The sequence below is a fragment of the Vicia villosa genome, linkage group LG4, assembly GCF_029867415.1.
Source record: "Vicia villosa cultivar HV-30 ecotype Madison, WI linkage group LG4, Vvil1.0, whole genome shotgun sequence".
NCBI lineage: Eukaryota > Viridiplantae > Streptophyta > Magnoliopsida > Fabales > Fabaceae > Vicia > Vicia villosa.
The window spans coordinates 143,393,249-143,409,402 of NC_081183.1; the positions used below are offsets into that span (position 1 = coordinate 143,393,249).

General features: G+C 38.6%; 1 non-coding gene across 1 annotated transcript; it reads right to left on the bottom strand.

The window, feature by feature from the left end:
• Positions 1 to 1,498: 1,498 nt before the first annotated feature.
• On the bottom strand, positions 1,499 to 1,605 carry LOC131600805 (small nucleolar RNA R71). Its single transcript, XR_009283413.1, has one exon. It is a non-coding gene; the product is annotated as a small nucleolar RNA R71 (small nucleolar RNA).
• Positions 1,606 to 16,154: the final 14,549 nt, after the last annotated feature.

Consider the following 16,154-nt stretch of genomic DNA (forward strand, 5'->3'; position numbering starts at 1 on the left):
ACCGTATTAATATGTCTGGCTAAAATACTAAAGGTATCGGTATGTAAAGTAAGTTAACCGTAGGGATCCGAAATAAATTGGCTTAAATTAGGTTTTATTAATTATCACTTATTTTTGGTTTATATGTCTAGTTTAATTAGTAAGTCTTAAAACCAATAGAGCGAAAGTTTGAGGGATTAGGACGGTCAAAGGTTAAAATCAATAGAGCGAAAGTTTGAGATCTTTAACTGGATAGTAGACATAGGACATTAGTTTTAAGGATGGCGAAAGCGTATTAAAACTAATTGGAACTTATTTATTTTCAAAAATTGTTTTTACACTCGAGCGGGATGGCGAAAGCGTACGTTAGGGGTATTAGCTTGCTCCGAGTCAACAGAGCGAAAGTTTGAGATTAGGAGATTTAAATAGATAACAACCTCGTAAAATAGGCATTTTATTAATTACATTGGTTCCAAAAAGCTCTTCTAAAATCTAATGGGATGGCGAAAGCGTACATTAGGATTAGGATAGTAGTCTGACTCAACAGAGCGAAAGTTTGAGACGAGGATTTTTAATCAATTGGAATTAGTAAAGATTTTTAATTTAATTATGCAAAACCAATGGACCTTCGGATTACCTTTAGTTAAACGAAATACATACTGATACCTGTCTTTTATTATTATTCTTTATTTTCTCACAATCACTTTCCCTTAGGAACAATCGAAAATTTTAGTACTCCTAGCTTTACATAGTAACCTTAGATAACGGTAGATCGATTCATAGTCCCTGTGGATTCGATATCTTTTAAAACTACACGACACGACTGTGCACTTGCAGTTATCAGATTTATAGACACGTAAAGTCGCGATCAAGTTTTTGGCGCCGTTGCCGGGGACTATTTAAGTCGATATCGTAACTCACTGTTACACCGTAGAGACTAGGAAAATTCTTCCCTTTCTTTTTGAACGATTGTATGCCAAATACTCGTTCACAAGGAGGAGACTTAATACAACGAATTAACGAGATCGAACGTTTCATTAACGTTAAACGTCGAGCTCGCAACCTTCCCGAAGTAGCAGAAATTCCGATTAATCAGGAATTGAATTTTACTGATCAAATCAATCAAATCACCCCGAAGTTAGAGATGGCTGCTATTCGTCCTCTTAGAGACTATGCCGCTCCTTCGCGCGCTGAACCGCATTCAAGTATCGCACCACCTGCGATTGAAGCGAACAATTTCGAACTGAAACCTTCACTGGTCCAAGCTGTTCAACAGAATCAATTCTCTGGAAGCCCTGTAGACGACCCCAATCTCCATTTATCCGTGTTCGTGCAATACGCCGACACTATCAAAGCCAACAACGTTAGTTCCGAAGCTATTCGATTACGCCTTTTCCCTTTCTCCTTGAGAGATAGAGCGAGAGCGTGGCTTCAATCCCTGCCTTCCAATTCCATAACTACGTGGGACGAATTGAAGAGAGTATTCTTAGCAAGATACTTTCCGCCTAGCAAAACTGCTATGCTTAGAGGTCAAATCAACGGATTTACCCAGAAAGATAACGAATCGCTTTTCGAAGCTTGGGAACGTTACAAGGACATGCTTAGGATATGCCCTCATCATGGACTCGAACCATGGCTGATCATCCATACCTTTTATGGTGGTCTCTTATATAACACTAAAATGACTATAGATGCCGCTGCTGGCGGAGCATTAATGGACAAACCCCATGATGAAGCATACAAACTCATAGAGAACATGGCACAAAACCATTACCAATGGGGAGGAGAACGCGCCGCCCTAGAGAAAGCCCAAACCAAAGGAGGAATGTACGAAATTAGTGGTATAGACCGCGTTAACGCTAAAGTAGACGCTTTAACTCAAAAGATTGAGAATTTGACCATCACTCCTTCAGCCACCGCTGCCGCCGTAGCACCTAACTGCGAGATTTGTGGATTGACTGGGCATGTAGTTGCTGAATGTCAACTCTTGACTGGAGTCCCATCTGATCAAGTAAATTACGCTCAAGGAAACCCTTATTCTAACACGTACAACCCTGGATGGAAAAACCACCCGAACTTTTCTTATAAGAACAACAATGCGTTGTACGCGCCTGGACAAGCACCTGCTGTACCACCTGGCTACCAAAAAGCGCCTGTAGCTGCTCAAAACACCCCTAGGAAGTCAAACCTAGAAATCATGATGGAGAACTTCATAGCTTCCCAACAACAAACCAATAAAGACTTCCTGAATCAAAACATCCACAATAGCGAGCAACTAAAACAACTATCGAACAAAGTAGATGCTTTAGCTACGCATAACAAAATGTTAGAAACTCAAATCTCACAAGTAGCTCAACAACAAGCACCTACTGCTGCCCCTGCTGGCACGTTTCCTGCTCAACCACAACCTAATCCTAAAGGACATGCGAACGCGATAACACTACGAAGTGGAACTAATTACGATGGACCCATAGATCCTAGAACCCAAAACGTACCCATGTCACAACAAGAGCCAAAGGAAACCCAAAAGAAACCAACCGACGAACAAACTGCTAAGACTGATGAGAACAATAACGAAGTGGAACCCGAAAAGGAGAAACCTTATGTTCCACCAATTCCTTACCCTCAGAGATTAGCTAAATCAAAAACCGAAGCGCAATTTAAAAGATTTGTAGAACTTCTGAAGCAATTAAACATAACCATACCATTCACAGAAGCCATAACTGAGATGCCTTCGTACGCTAAGTTCTTAAAAGAAATCTTATCAAACAAAAAGAAGCTCGAGGATAACGAAACTATAACACTTACCGCTGAATGTAGCGCTATCATCCAAAACAACATGCCTCCAAAACTGAAAGACCCTGGTAGTTTCTCTATACCCTGCGTAATTGGAAAAACCATCATAGAGAAAGCCTTGTGCGATTTAGGAGCTAGTGTTAGTTTGATGCCTCTTTCGACCTGTAAGAAACTCAATCTAGGTGAGCTTAAAGCAACAAGAATGTCTCTTCAACTAGCAGACCGTTCAGTTAAATATCCTGTAGGAATGATAGAGAATATCCCTGTTCGTGTAGGTCAATTCTACATCCCAACTGACTTCATCATTATGGATATCCAAGAAGATTCTAACATCCCGATCATTTTAGGAAGACCATTTTTAGCGACCGCTGGTGCAATTATAGATGTAAAGCGAGGAAAGCTTACTTTCGAAGTAGGAGAAGAGAAAATAGAATTTATCCTTTCCCAATTCCTAAAAGCACCTTCTATAATTGACACATGCTGTTCTGCTGATATAATCGACGAATGTGTCAAGGAAATAAAATCCGAACCAAATAAGGAAACCGAAACCCTAAGAATTCCTATGCCGCCAATTTTTGAAGATGACAACTGGCGTGAGGAATATCAAGATAACCACCTGAGTGAATGCTTAGCTTTAACCCCTGATCCTATACCTGGACCTAAGAAACCTGCTATAGAGCTGAAGACACTTCCTACCGATCTTAGATACGAATTTCTAGACGAAGAACTAAACCGACCAGTTATAGTGAACGCCAACTTAGGACGAACCGAGACTGAAAAATTACTTAATGTTCTAAGAAAATACCCTACCGCTTTAGGATACAACATATCAGATCTAAAAGGTATAAGCCCTTCTCTGTGTATGCACCGCATTATGCTCGAAGACGATAGTAAAACCTCTAGGGAACATCAAAGGCGAATAAATCCTATTATGAGCGATGTGGTTAAAAAGGAAATCCAAAAACTGCTAGAAGCTGGAATAATATATCCTATATCCGATAGCAAATGGGTTAGCCCCGTTCACGTCGTACCAAAGAAAGGAGGAGTCACTGTAATCACTAACGCAAAAGGAGAATCTGTAGCACAACGTACCCAAACTGGATGGAGGATGTGCATTGACTATAGGAAGCTAAATAAAGCTACCCGAAAAGACCATTTCCCTCTACCTTTCATAGATCAAATGCTCGAACGCCTGGCTAAACACTCACATTTTTGTTATCTGGATGGATACTCCGGATTTTTCCAAATTCCTATCCACCCTGACGACCAAGAGAAGACCACATTCACCTGTCCTTATGGTACATTCGCTTATAGACGAATGCCTTTTGGACTCTGCAATGCACCCGCGACCTTCCAAAGATGCATGATGGCAATATTTGCCGACTTCCTAGATGGAATAATGGAGGTCTTTATGGACGACTTCTCTGTCTGTGGAGGAAGTTTTGAAACATGTTTAGAAAACCTTGAAATGGTGCTTAGACGATGCGTAAGCGTAAACCTAGTCCTTAATTGGGAAAAATGCCATTTCATGGTTCGACAAGGAATTGTACTTGGACACATCGTATCCGATAGAGGAATCGAAGTTGATAAAGCAAAAATCGAGATTATCGAAAACCTTCAACCTCCCAAAACCGTTAGAGAAATAAGAAGTTTTCTGGGACATGCTGGTTTTTACCGACGCTTCATTAAGGATTTCTCTAAAATAACCAAACCTTTAACTGAACTACTCATGAAAGACGCCGAATTTGTTTTCACCGATAAATGCACTGAAGCATTTCAAACGCTTAAACAAGCATTGATCTCTGCGCCAATTATGCAACCTCCCGACTGGGATGAACCTTTCGAAATAATGTGTGACGCAAGTGATTATGCTGTAGGAGCCGTTCTAGGGCAAAGAAAGGATAAGAAACTACATGTCATATATTATGCGAGTAGAACCCTAGACGAAGCTCAGATGAATTATGCCACGACAGAAAAAGAATTATTAGCTGTCGTATTCGCATTAGACAAATTCCGTTCTTACCTGGTAGGAGCCAAAATAATCATATACACTGACCACGCCGCCATTAGGTACCTCCTAACCAAAAAGGACGCTAAACCAAGACTTTTGAGATGGATCTTGTTACTACAAGAATTCGACCTGGAAATTAAAGATAAGAAAGGCACTGAAAATGTCGTAGCAGATCACCTCTCTCGATTGGAAAATCTGAAACCCGAACAAGTACCAATTGACGATGATTTCCCTTATGAAAGACTCATCGCCCAATTAGAAGCAAATGAATTCGAACCATACCGTCCAAACTCTGAAACCGAGAAATTAGCTGAAATAGCTTTAGCCCGATCTGACGCACCTTGGTATGCAGATTTCGTAAATTACCTAGCTGCTGGTGTGCTTCCTCCTGATCTAAGCTACCAACAGAAGAAGAAATTCTTCCATGACCTAAAACATTACTATTGGGACGACCCACTCCTTTTCAAAAGAGGCCCCGATGGAATCTTTAGACGTTGTGTACCCGAGGAAGAGATAAGAAGCATAATAACACATTGTCATTCTGCACCGTGTGGAGGACACCATAGCACATCTAGGACCTGCGCCAAAATTCTTCAATCTGGACTTTTCTGGCCTAACCTGTGGAAAGACGTCCATTTTGCAATACTAAGCTGTGATAGATGCCAACGAACTGGAAACATTTCAAGACGCGATGAAATGCCTCAAAAAGGCATTCTAGAAGTAGAAATATTTGACGTCTGGGGAATAGACTTCATGGGACCGTTTCCGTCATCGTTTGGAAATCAATATATACTCGTAGCCGTCGATTACGTTTCAAAATGGATAGAAGCTATTGCTTCCCCTACAAACGATACACGAGTAGTTATTAAACTTTTCAAAAACGTCATTTTTCCTAGGTTCGGTGTGCCAAGATTGGTAATTAGCGATGGTGGTTCCCATTTCATTTCAAGAATACTTGAGAAACTCCTTCGAAAATATGGAGTAAATCATCGAATAGCCACACCATACCATCCACAAACAAGCGGTCAAGTAGAAGTATCTAACCGCGAAATAAAACAAATATTGGAGAAAACTGTTGCTATATCGAGGAAAGATTGGTCAACCAAGCTAAATGAAGCTTTATGGGCTTATAGAACAGCTTTCAAAACTCCAATAGGAACTACCCCATTCAAACTCGTTTATGGAAAATCATGCCACCTACCAGTAGAGTTAGAACATAAAGCCTATTGGGCTATTAAGAACTTAAACCTAAACTACACTGCCGCTGGTGAGAAACGACTTCTAGACATAAACGAATTAGAAGAACTTAGACAAGACGCTTACGAAAACGCCAAAATCTATAAAGAGCGAACGAAAAAATGGCACGACAAGCGTATATCTAGGAAAAATTTTAGCATAGGCGATAAAGTGCTCTTATTTAATTCTAGACTAAAATTATTTCCTGGTAAGTTACGATCGAGATGGTCTGGCCCTTTCGAAATAACTAACATATTTCCGAGTGGAGCGATAGAAATCAAAGGAGAAACCGTCAAACCTTTTGTCGTAAATGGGCAACGTCTTAAGTATTACCATCATCTCGAATACGATGAAAACATCGAAGTTTTTAAACTTGACGAACTGCCCGCTCTTTCGAAAAAATAGTTTTCTATTTTTAAATCGTCGAGCTTACGACATTAAACAAAGCGCTTGGTGGGAGACAACCCACATTTATTTATTCTTCTATTTTTTTTATTTTTTATTAAAACTTTAATTTTCCTATTATTTTTATTTTTATTTTTCATTTTTAAAATTTTATTCTGTTTTTAATTTTAATTTTAATCATTTTTGATTTTTCATACATCTTATAATAATTATTATAATTATAACTACTATCTATGAATTGAGAAAATATTTCCGTTATAATTATATTTATTATTATAACTTGTTACCTAAGCTTAATTTTAACTTTTTATTTTATTTTAAATAAACACTAGCCTAATTCTAACTCAATCTTAATATTTTCAACTTCTAGGTTTTTCATTTAATTACTAACTACGATGCAAGAAGTTGACAATATGGAAGTTGTGTTCCGTGGTAGAGGACAAGAAGCAAGATTTAACAAGCTGGCTGAAAGACACATGGAATTGACTTGCTATCCTCACCAACCAACTATGGTGAAGCTTGGTATCGAAGAAAGCATCCTACACCTGCTTAACCAAATCGGTTGGACTGGTTCTCACTTGTTCCGCAAGTTTAGCACTTATCGGAAGCTCACTCTGGAATTCCTGAGCTCCCTGACCTATCTTCCAAACTGTGGACAAGGACTGAAAAAAGGAGTTATTCTCTTTAGACTCTTTGGTATGGAGTTTAATTTTTGCATCCGAGATTTTGCTGAAATGTTAGAACTACCTCATGGACCCGATGCATACGCCCAAGTAGCTGAAGAAAATCTTCCATACTGGGAGTTGGAAAAATACTGGGGCAAGATCACTGGAAACGACAACCCTGAAGAGAATGAATTTCAATCTGAGAACATCCACAATCCTGCTTTCCGCTACTTTCACAAGATCCTTGCTCACTACATTTTTGGAAAGCCTGATAATGTCACTGAAGTTACTAGAGAAGAGCTGTTCATCATGTTTTGTACATCTCAGAATCGCCCGGTCAATGCCATCGCATTCATGCTTACAAACTTCGAGCGCATCACGCAAGACGAAGTTTCACCCATTAGGATCGGCGGATTTGTCACTATGATCGCTAATGCCATAGGAATGAGAGTGCCTTTGCTTAGATTGACACCTTTTGGTACCCATACCTCTATGGACATCAATTTCTGCTTTAATCGAGGTATCATCGGTAATCTTGGACCTGATCGTTTTGAATTGCTCATTGATAACAAAGTTTGGTATCAGTTCACCTTACCGAATCCTAGGACAAGTGTGCACAACCCTACCAACTGGCTTTACTATGGTCAGATTCCTGAGAGAGAGCCATCACCTGAAACTCCTCAAGCTTATGAACATTTTGATGAGGAAATGCCTGCATCTGAATCTGAACCTGAAACACCTCCTGGTTATTATGAACCTCTTCCTGTTGATGAACCCATTCCTGATTATGAACCTCTTCCTATTGATGAACCTATATCTGAGTATGAACCTGAAACTCGTTCTGAAGATTCCGTTGAAGATCACACTGTTGATATGACTGATGTCGAGGTCGAGCAACAACAACCCGCTACATCTACCGCATCGGTAAATCAAAGGATGCCCAATCTGAACACGCACGAACAAGCAATCAATGCACTACAACAAGATGTACAACATGTGCGCAACGAGCTTCACACTTTGCAAATGCATTTCTTCGATTTCATCGACACCGTAAATGCTCAGTTCGACGAAGTTTTCAAACACATTCAGTCCAATCAGAACAACAATAGACGTGGCTAGATGTTACCGTATTAGATTATTAGATTTTTATTTCTAGTTTTAGTAATTTCTATTCTTAGTTTAGATTTACATTTTTCTGCACTTTTCCATTCTGCTATTGTTAACACTCAGTACTGGTTTAATTTTAAATGCAATATTTTATTCACTACTGCTGTTGTGTTATAATACACTGCTATTAACTGCTATATATATTTTCCTGGCTATCACTCTTTGCTGTTAATAGTATTAAAATAAGACATTGTTCTGAACTGATGGACACTTTTTGCTATTAATGGTATCAGTCAGCACTGTCTGGTCACCTGCATGCGTGCCCACTTGCCTGCCACAGGAGACGCCCGTCTCCATCTGTGTGGGACCAGCAGATGCCATTCTTGGGACAGGAGACGCACGTCTCCATGCTCTGCCCCAGCAGACTGACTGCCTGAGACGCACGTCTCCCAAGGCTAGCAGTCTGCATTTGACCACGCAGACACTCTTCTCTCCCTCTTGAATTTTGAATTTGAATTTCAAAATTCATTCTCTTCATTCTTCCCCTATTTATTCCATTTAAACCCCATTAACCTCATTCATCCTCCATCATTCACCTCTTAAACTCCATTCATTTCCCATTCTTCTATTCTATTCAAACTTCAAACACCACCATTAATCCATTTTAATTCTCCATTAACCACCCCATTTTCAAACCTCACTATAAAACCACACCACCACCACTCTTATTCTTCACAACCTTCATACCATTTCTTTTCTACCATTCTACTATCATATCTATTTTCCATTTCCATACTCACCATGCCTCCACGTTCATTAATCCGTAGTGAGCGTCCCGAGCGACCACCTCCCGACCTTTCAAACATTATCTTCCGAGATGATGCTCAACGAACAAAATATGTTGCTTTCTACGAACGTTCGGTTGTTCCCACAAAATTTGTGAACACCGAGTGTCTAGAAACTTTGGGTCTCATTGATGGTGTCACCCGTTTGCTCACTAAATCTAGCCTCCACCATCTTTGTACCGAACCCGTACCTACTTATGAGCCGCTCGTCTTAGAATTTTTGAGTTCCTTCAACTACGACACTCCCTCTACTCAACCATTCTCAACCGGTACCATCCAATTCCGGATGTTCAACCGTGAATATGCTCTATATCAAGATGTCGTAGCTTCATATTTGCATTTTAATCATGCTCCAATTGCTCACCGCTCAATCTTTCAAGAACTCAATGGTCGATCCTGGGAGGATCTCGCTTTTGAATTTTGGTTCCATCTCACTGGAGAAAATCCTACCGGTTGGAGAGCTCTTCATGCTTCTCACATTCAAAACCCCGCTATACGTTATTTTCAACGTGTCTTGGGGCATATTATTTTTGCAAGATCCAACAACCACAAGGTAAACCAAAATGAATTATTTTTCCTTTACTGTGCGCTTAACAATATCCGTTTCAATGCCGCACCGTTTATGTTCCAACACATCCAAGGCTTAGTCAACGCCCCCGCTACAAATCCATTCTTGCTTGGAGGCATTATTACTACCTTGGCCTGTGCTTTAGGTCTTGGTGACGAGCTCCTATCACTCTCTCATCTCATGAAGCCTGCTCAGTCACTCGATCTCACTTACTGCCGCGATTCCCACTTGGTTTCACCCCGCCATGATGGCCGATACACTTTGGTCGTCAATAAAGTTCCTATTCCTTATGTCATCCTTCCTTGTCCTGAAAGAATTAACATCCGTTATGTTCAACGTTGGAGGCTTATTGAAGAAAATCCTCAAGATGACCAACAAGAACATCCTAATGAACCAATGGATGCAAATGAAGAAGAACTCAACCAAGGGCAAGCTGATGTCAACCAACCTCCTCCAAACAACCCTCCGCCTATCACTCTTGAAGCCATGTATGCTGCTATTCAACGCCAAGATCAACTCGTTCAAGCTATGCAGACAAACCAAACTGAAACAATTAGGCTCATCCGAGAGATGCAACAGGAGCACCGTGACTATGCTATTAGGAACGAAAGTCAATACGCTGAAATTGCCACATATTTGCATGATCTTGACATTCGTGTTAATGACTCTCCTGATAGACGTCGCCGTGTTCGTACAAGAGGCGCGAGCAGTTCTCAAAACCGCAACAATGAGGAGTAGTTCTTATGCACTGAGGACATTGCATCATCTAAGTCTGGGGGAGTCGTATTATTTCTATTTCCTATTTCCTTTAGTTTTATTTTTCCCTTCAGTTATTTCCCTTCCTTGTAATGTTTTTCTAATTCAATAAAGAATATTTATGGAATTTAAGTCTTATATGTATAATTCCGTAGTTATTTCAATTTCTTCCATTTTCTTGAGCCATAACAAAAATTTTTGCTCCTAAACGATAAACGCAAACCCCACACGTTCAAGAAATACGAAGCTACTCAATCACTCAACGCACCGAAACTGAATTAGTCAATATCCTTATTGTCACAACACTCTAAAACCCCCGAGTATACATAACCGATTTGAATACCCGTTATACCAAAACCACCGACTTTAAGTTTTGAAATAACCCTTAGTAGTTTATTCTAGCAGTCGGCACCGTCTTAGATACAAACTACGCAGAGAGTCGATGAATATAAGTGTATGATCCTCATAATAATTATGTGTTCAACTATAAGAAGAAATGTGCCTACTAAGTAAGGTGATCCTCACAAGATCATTTAACCTAACGGTCACAAATCTCATATACAAAGAATTTAAAAACTCACTGTCGATTGGTTCAGAAGTCATCTGGTAATGAACTTGGTAGGAAGGACTATTGTCCGATTCCCCACAATCTACAAGTGAATGCTAAGGAGTATACCACATATTGTGCCAGAACTCCATGAGAAGGATCATAGTCACTAACCGACTACTCTGCTATGTGCGTGTCAAGATAATGGGCTTAATGTGATTGCGCGCGAATGAAAAGGGTGAAACATGATGACAAGTCAAATAGGTCGAGCTATAATGGCATGATTCGGATTGGTATGCATATTGGGAGTTGTTTAGTGTTGTTACTATAGGTTTATTGCTAAGATTCGTTACTTCCGAATAAGAACACTATGTAGCTAAGTATGACTGAACGACGTGGTGGAAGTGTGTTTCATTTATCTTTATCTTCTTATTTTGCTTGAGGACAAGCAAAGGTTCAAGTCTGGGGGAATTTGATAACACGATTTTATATCGTATATTTAGCCTAAAATCCATAGATATTTATAGCATTTCCCATTTATTATGTCAATTTATTATGATATTACGCGTGTATTTGCTTTGTTTCAGGTTTTACACTTCAATTCCGACTATTTGCGAAAAGGAAAGAAAATCGAGCTTAAATGACCAATATTTATGCTTAAAAGACGAAAAGTGGTGCTGAAACTAAAGAGGGGTGCAATTAGGACCCAAAAGGCCCAAAAGAGACGAACCAGCCCACAAAGGAACAAAATTGCGTGGCCCAAACCTGCCCAGCAAGTGGAGACGCACGTCTCCACATCCTCTATGCCACGTCAGCAAAGGGAGACGCACGTCTCCATGTTCCTACATCTTCTCCACTTGAGACGCACGTCTCAAGTCACGTACCCAGTCTCCCTGAAGAATAGGAGACGCACGTCTCCAAGTCCCGGTCTGCAAAAAGTCCCGTTTTTCACGCAAAGCAACTGCAAAGCCTCACCTATAAATAGAGGCAGCCACTTCAGTCCAAAGAGTCCGATTTCCTGCCAACGAAGTGCTGCCGAAATTGTACCGCGAACTGCTTTTCATTATTCTGTTTCCATTTAACCTTCTATTTTCTCACGACGATTTCTACATTGGAAATTGTTGTGAACTTTTCATAGATCTAGCCTTACGTTAGATTTATCGCTTTATTTTCCTTGTTTTTATTTTCTGCCATTTAAATTCCGAAGAACGATCCAGCCAAGCTGTGGTGGAAGTTCGATACTTGAAGAATTATTTGCCATTTATTTAATTCAGGTTTTTATTTACCGCTTTTATTTATATTACTATTGCATGATATATCTATATTATATGCCATTTAATATGCTTATTATTATGAACAAAACCGATTTATGCATGTTTAACCGTATTAATATGTCTGGCTAAAATACTAAAGGTATCGGTATGTAAAGTAAGTTAACCGTAGGGATCCGAAATAAATTGGCTTAAATTAGGTTTTATTAATTATCACTTATTTTTGGTTTATATGTCTAGTTTAATTAGTAAGTCTTAAAACCAATAGAGCGAAAGTTTGAGGGATTAGGACGGTCAAAGGTTAAAATCAATAGAGCGAAAGTTTGAGATCTTTAACTGGATAGTAGACATAGGACATTAGTTTTAAGGATGGCGAAAGCGTATTAAAACTAATTGGAACTTATTTATTTTCAAAAATTGTTTTTACACTCGAGCGGGATGGCGAAAGCGTACGTTAGGGGTATTAGCTTGCTCCGAGTCAACAGAGCGAAAGTTTGAGATTAGGAGATTTAAATAGATAACAACCTCGTAAAATAGGCATTTTATTAATTACATTGGTTCCAAAAAGCTCTTCTAAAATCTAATGGGATGGCGAAAGCGTACATTAGGATTAGGATAGTAGTCTGACTCAACAGAGCGAAAGTTTGAGACGAGGATTTTTAATCAATTGGAATTAGTAAAGATTTTTAATTTAATTATGCAAAACCAATGGACCTTCGGATTACCTTTAGTTAAACGAAATACATACTGATACCTGTCTTTTATTATTATTCTTTATTTTCTCACAATCACTTTCCCTTAGGAACAATCGAAAATTTTAGTACTCCTAGCTTTACATAGTAACCTTAGATAACGGTAGATCGATTCATAGTCCCTGTGGATTCGATATCTTTTAAAACTACACGACACGACTGTGCACTTGCAGTTATCAGATTTATAGACACGTAAAGTCGCGATCAGAAATCATCAAGAACTCCTCTTCACAAGTAAAGAATAAATTTTGTGAATAAAATCATTAAGACAATACAAGAATTGAGCACACATACCTGGCTCCTAAGCAATTAACCCACATATAGGGTTTTCCTTCTCTCAAGGTGAAATCAATTTCTGAGGCCTCAAATGAACCTCATGGATTCTCATATACTTCAAAGGATCTTCATGCCAATTTTTAAGCTCTGATTCATAAGGTGGCTCAGTCAAAAGCTCAGAAAGACAACAATCGACTAGTTTGACCTAAAAGTCAACTGTGGCCAAAGTACAGTCAAAATTTCTGATTTTTGGTCAACATTAACATTTTAATGTTAGATTCATAATTTTATCATGGATTGATCATGATTCATCAAGAAAAAGCTCCAAAATCATCAAAAACCTAAGTTTCTAAATTAGGGTTTTTGACCTAAAGTCAACTAAACTTTGACCAGCCATAACTTTCACATGGAACATCAGAATTTTCTATCCAAAGCTCAATTTGAAGGAAATTGAATTCTCTACAACTTTGTCTCTCACAAGCCAAGTCCAAAAATGCTTCAATTGAGAGATATGGATCAAAAGATTATAGGTCCTTTTTGAAAGTCAACCAAAAGTAGTTTTTTGTCAAAGCCCATATCTTCAAGATAAAATCCTCAAATGAAAAAAAGTTTCCAAAGTGGCTTGTAAAGGACATCTTGAGGTTTCCAAAAAGTCCTAGAACTCCTCCATATCTTAAAAATTGAGGGAGATATGCCTTGTCAAAGTTGGAGAAATTTGAGCGAAGAAATGTGAAGTAAATATGGCCCAAAATGAATTTTCTTGCAAATGTGACCAATCTTTTTTGATTCAATCTTGATCCATTGGTTATCCAAGACATCCAATTCAACTCCCATGAATTGTTGAGTTTTATTTGATTTTATATGAATTTTTTATTCATTTAAAAGTGATATAATTCTCATAAATCGAAGGGAAATCAAAGATTTGATTAGAGGAACAAGATTGAATCAAATTAGAAGATTTTTATACAAATTGGCAATCAAATATTTTTCATTCAAAGACAATATATTCTCACATTATTTCTGACCTAAGACAATCCTCACTATATATACTACAAAGACAGATGGAAAAGAGGATGAAAATAGGGGAGGGGAGCTAGGGTTCAAAGAGAAGAAATTTCTCAAAAATAGGTGAAACTCAAAACCAAGTTTCCAGGAGTTTTCAGCCCAAGCCACTTAACAAACGTCTTTCCTGAAAATGCCAGGAGTCTCCCTAGGTCCAAGATAAGTATTCATAGTGCCCAGAACGAGTTTGTTGAAACTCACCATTGTTGGTATATTTTTTGAACTTTGAATCTCTCTGTTTATGCATTATTGACTAATATTTATTTGTAGGTGTGTTCAGGGACCTATTTAGATAAGGTTAGACGTAACACATGTGGGGTTTGAAGTCGGAAGCTCGAGCCACCATTGTTAGGGCACAAGCTCGTGTCACGTTCGAGCCTCCCTTTTCAGACATTTCCTGGCCAAACGAAGGCCACCATTGAATTCAGAGCCATCAAATTAGTGGATCTGGGTCCACTCTAATCCTGTTTAGATCGTAATATATTGTTTTTCAAATTGCAGGAAATTCGAAGGATTTTCCGCGAGTAAATCCGCAGGAAAATCCCTAACAAATTCCGCAGGTAATTTTTAGGATTAAGACGAAGTGGACCAAGTGTCATACCCCAAAATTTTCCCATCATATTTCAAGGTATCTTGGCTCAAACAGTCTCCTCAGACTCACATGATCTACAGATACTCAAGGCCACACAAGGAATAGGAATGACTAGCTCTCTCCTAGGAAATCAACCCACGACTAGAGTTTTGTTTCTCTCAAGGTAAAATCAGATTCTGACACCTCAAGTGGACTTCATAGCTTCCCACATGTCTCCAAGTATATCCATGCCAAATTTCAAGACTTACAGTACAAATTCAGTCAAACGGTTGAAAGATCAATAGTCGACTAGTTTGACCTGAAAGTCAACTATGGTCAACATACAATTAAAACTCCTGATTTTTGGTCAACATCAAGGATTTGAGGTTACACTAATCATTTGATCAAGGGTTGATCATGATTCGTCAAGAAATACTCCAAAGTTGACAAAACTCAAAAGTTTATAAATTAGGGATTTTAAGGAGATAGTCAACTAAACTTTGACTGGCCATAAGTCTCTCATACTTTATCAGAAATTCCCCAACCAAAGCTCATTCTAAAGGAAATTCAATTCTCCACAACTTTGATGTTGGGCTCAAGACCAAGAAATGCATCATTTGAGAGATATGGACCAAGACATTATAGGTCTTTCTAAAAGTCAACAAAAAGTCATCTTTTTGCAAAGAAGTGTACATGAACATGGAAACTTCAATGAATATGAAACCAAAAGGAGTATTTAAAGGACATCTTAAACTTTCTAAAAAGTACAAGAACACTAAAAAATGTGGAAAATTGAGAAAGTTGGGCTTTTTTGAAGAGGTGCACAAAAGAAAATATTTGTCAAAACCAAATTTTTTCCAAATTGGCCTATAATTTTATCATCCAAACTTGTTCTTGACATTATCCATGGCCTCTATACTCCTTGTCACGCCTCCTTTATTTTTATCTTAATTATTTTTGAATTAAATAAGCCAAAATTCAATTTTAATTAAATAAAGTATAAAAGTTATTGGCAAGATGATTTGGGCTTGATATTTACATGACTTAAGGTCCAAGATAGCCCATCACAAGCTACCAAATTCGTGCAAGATGCATTAAGACAAGAAAAATCCAGTTTTTGGAAAGATTTGATCAAAATTTTCAATGAAATATTTCTCACATCAATGCAATATATCTTGCCAAGTTTGTTGACCTAATCTGGTGTCATATATATACTCTACATGTTCAGACCACAAGGCCACGAACCCTAGCCTCTAAAAACGCATTCCAAACCTTCAAAGTTTTTCACAAAAATTAGGGCGCACAAG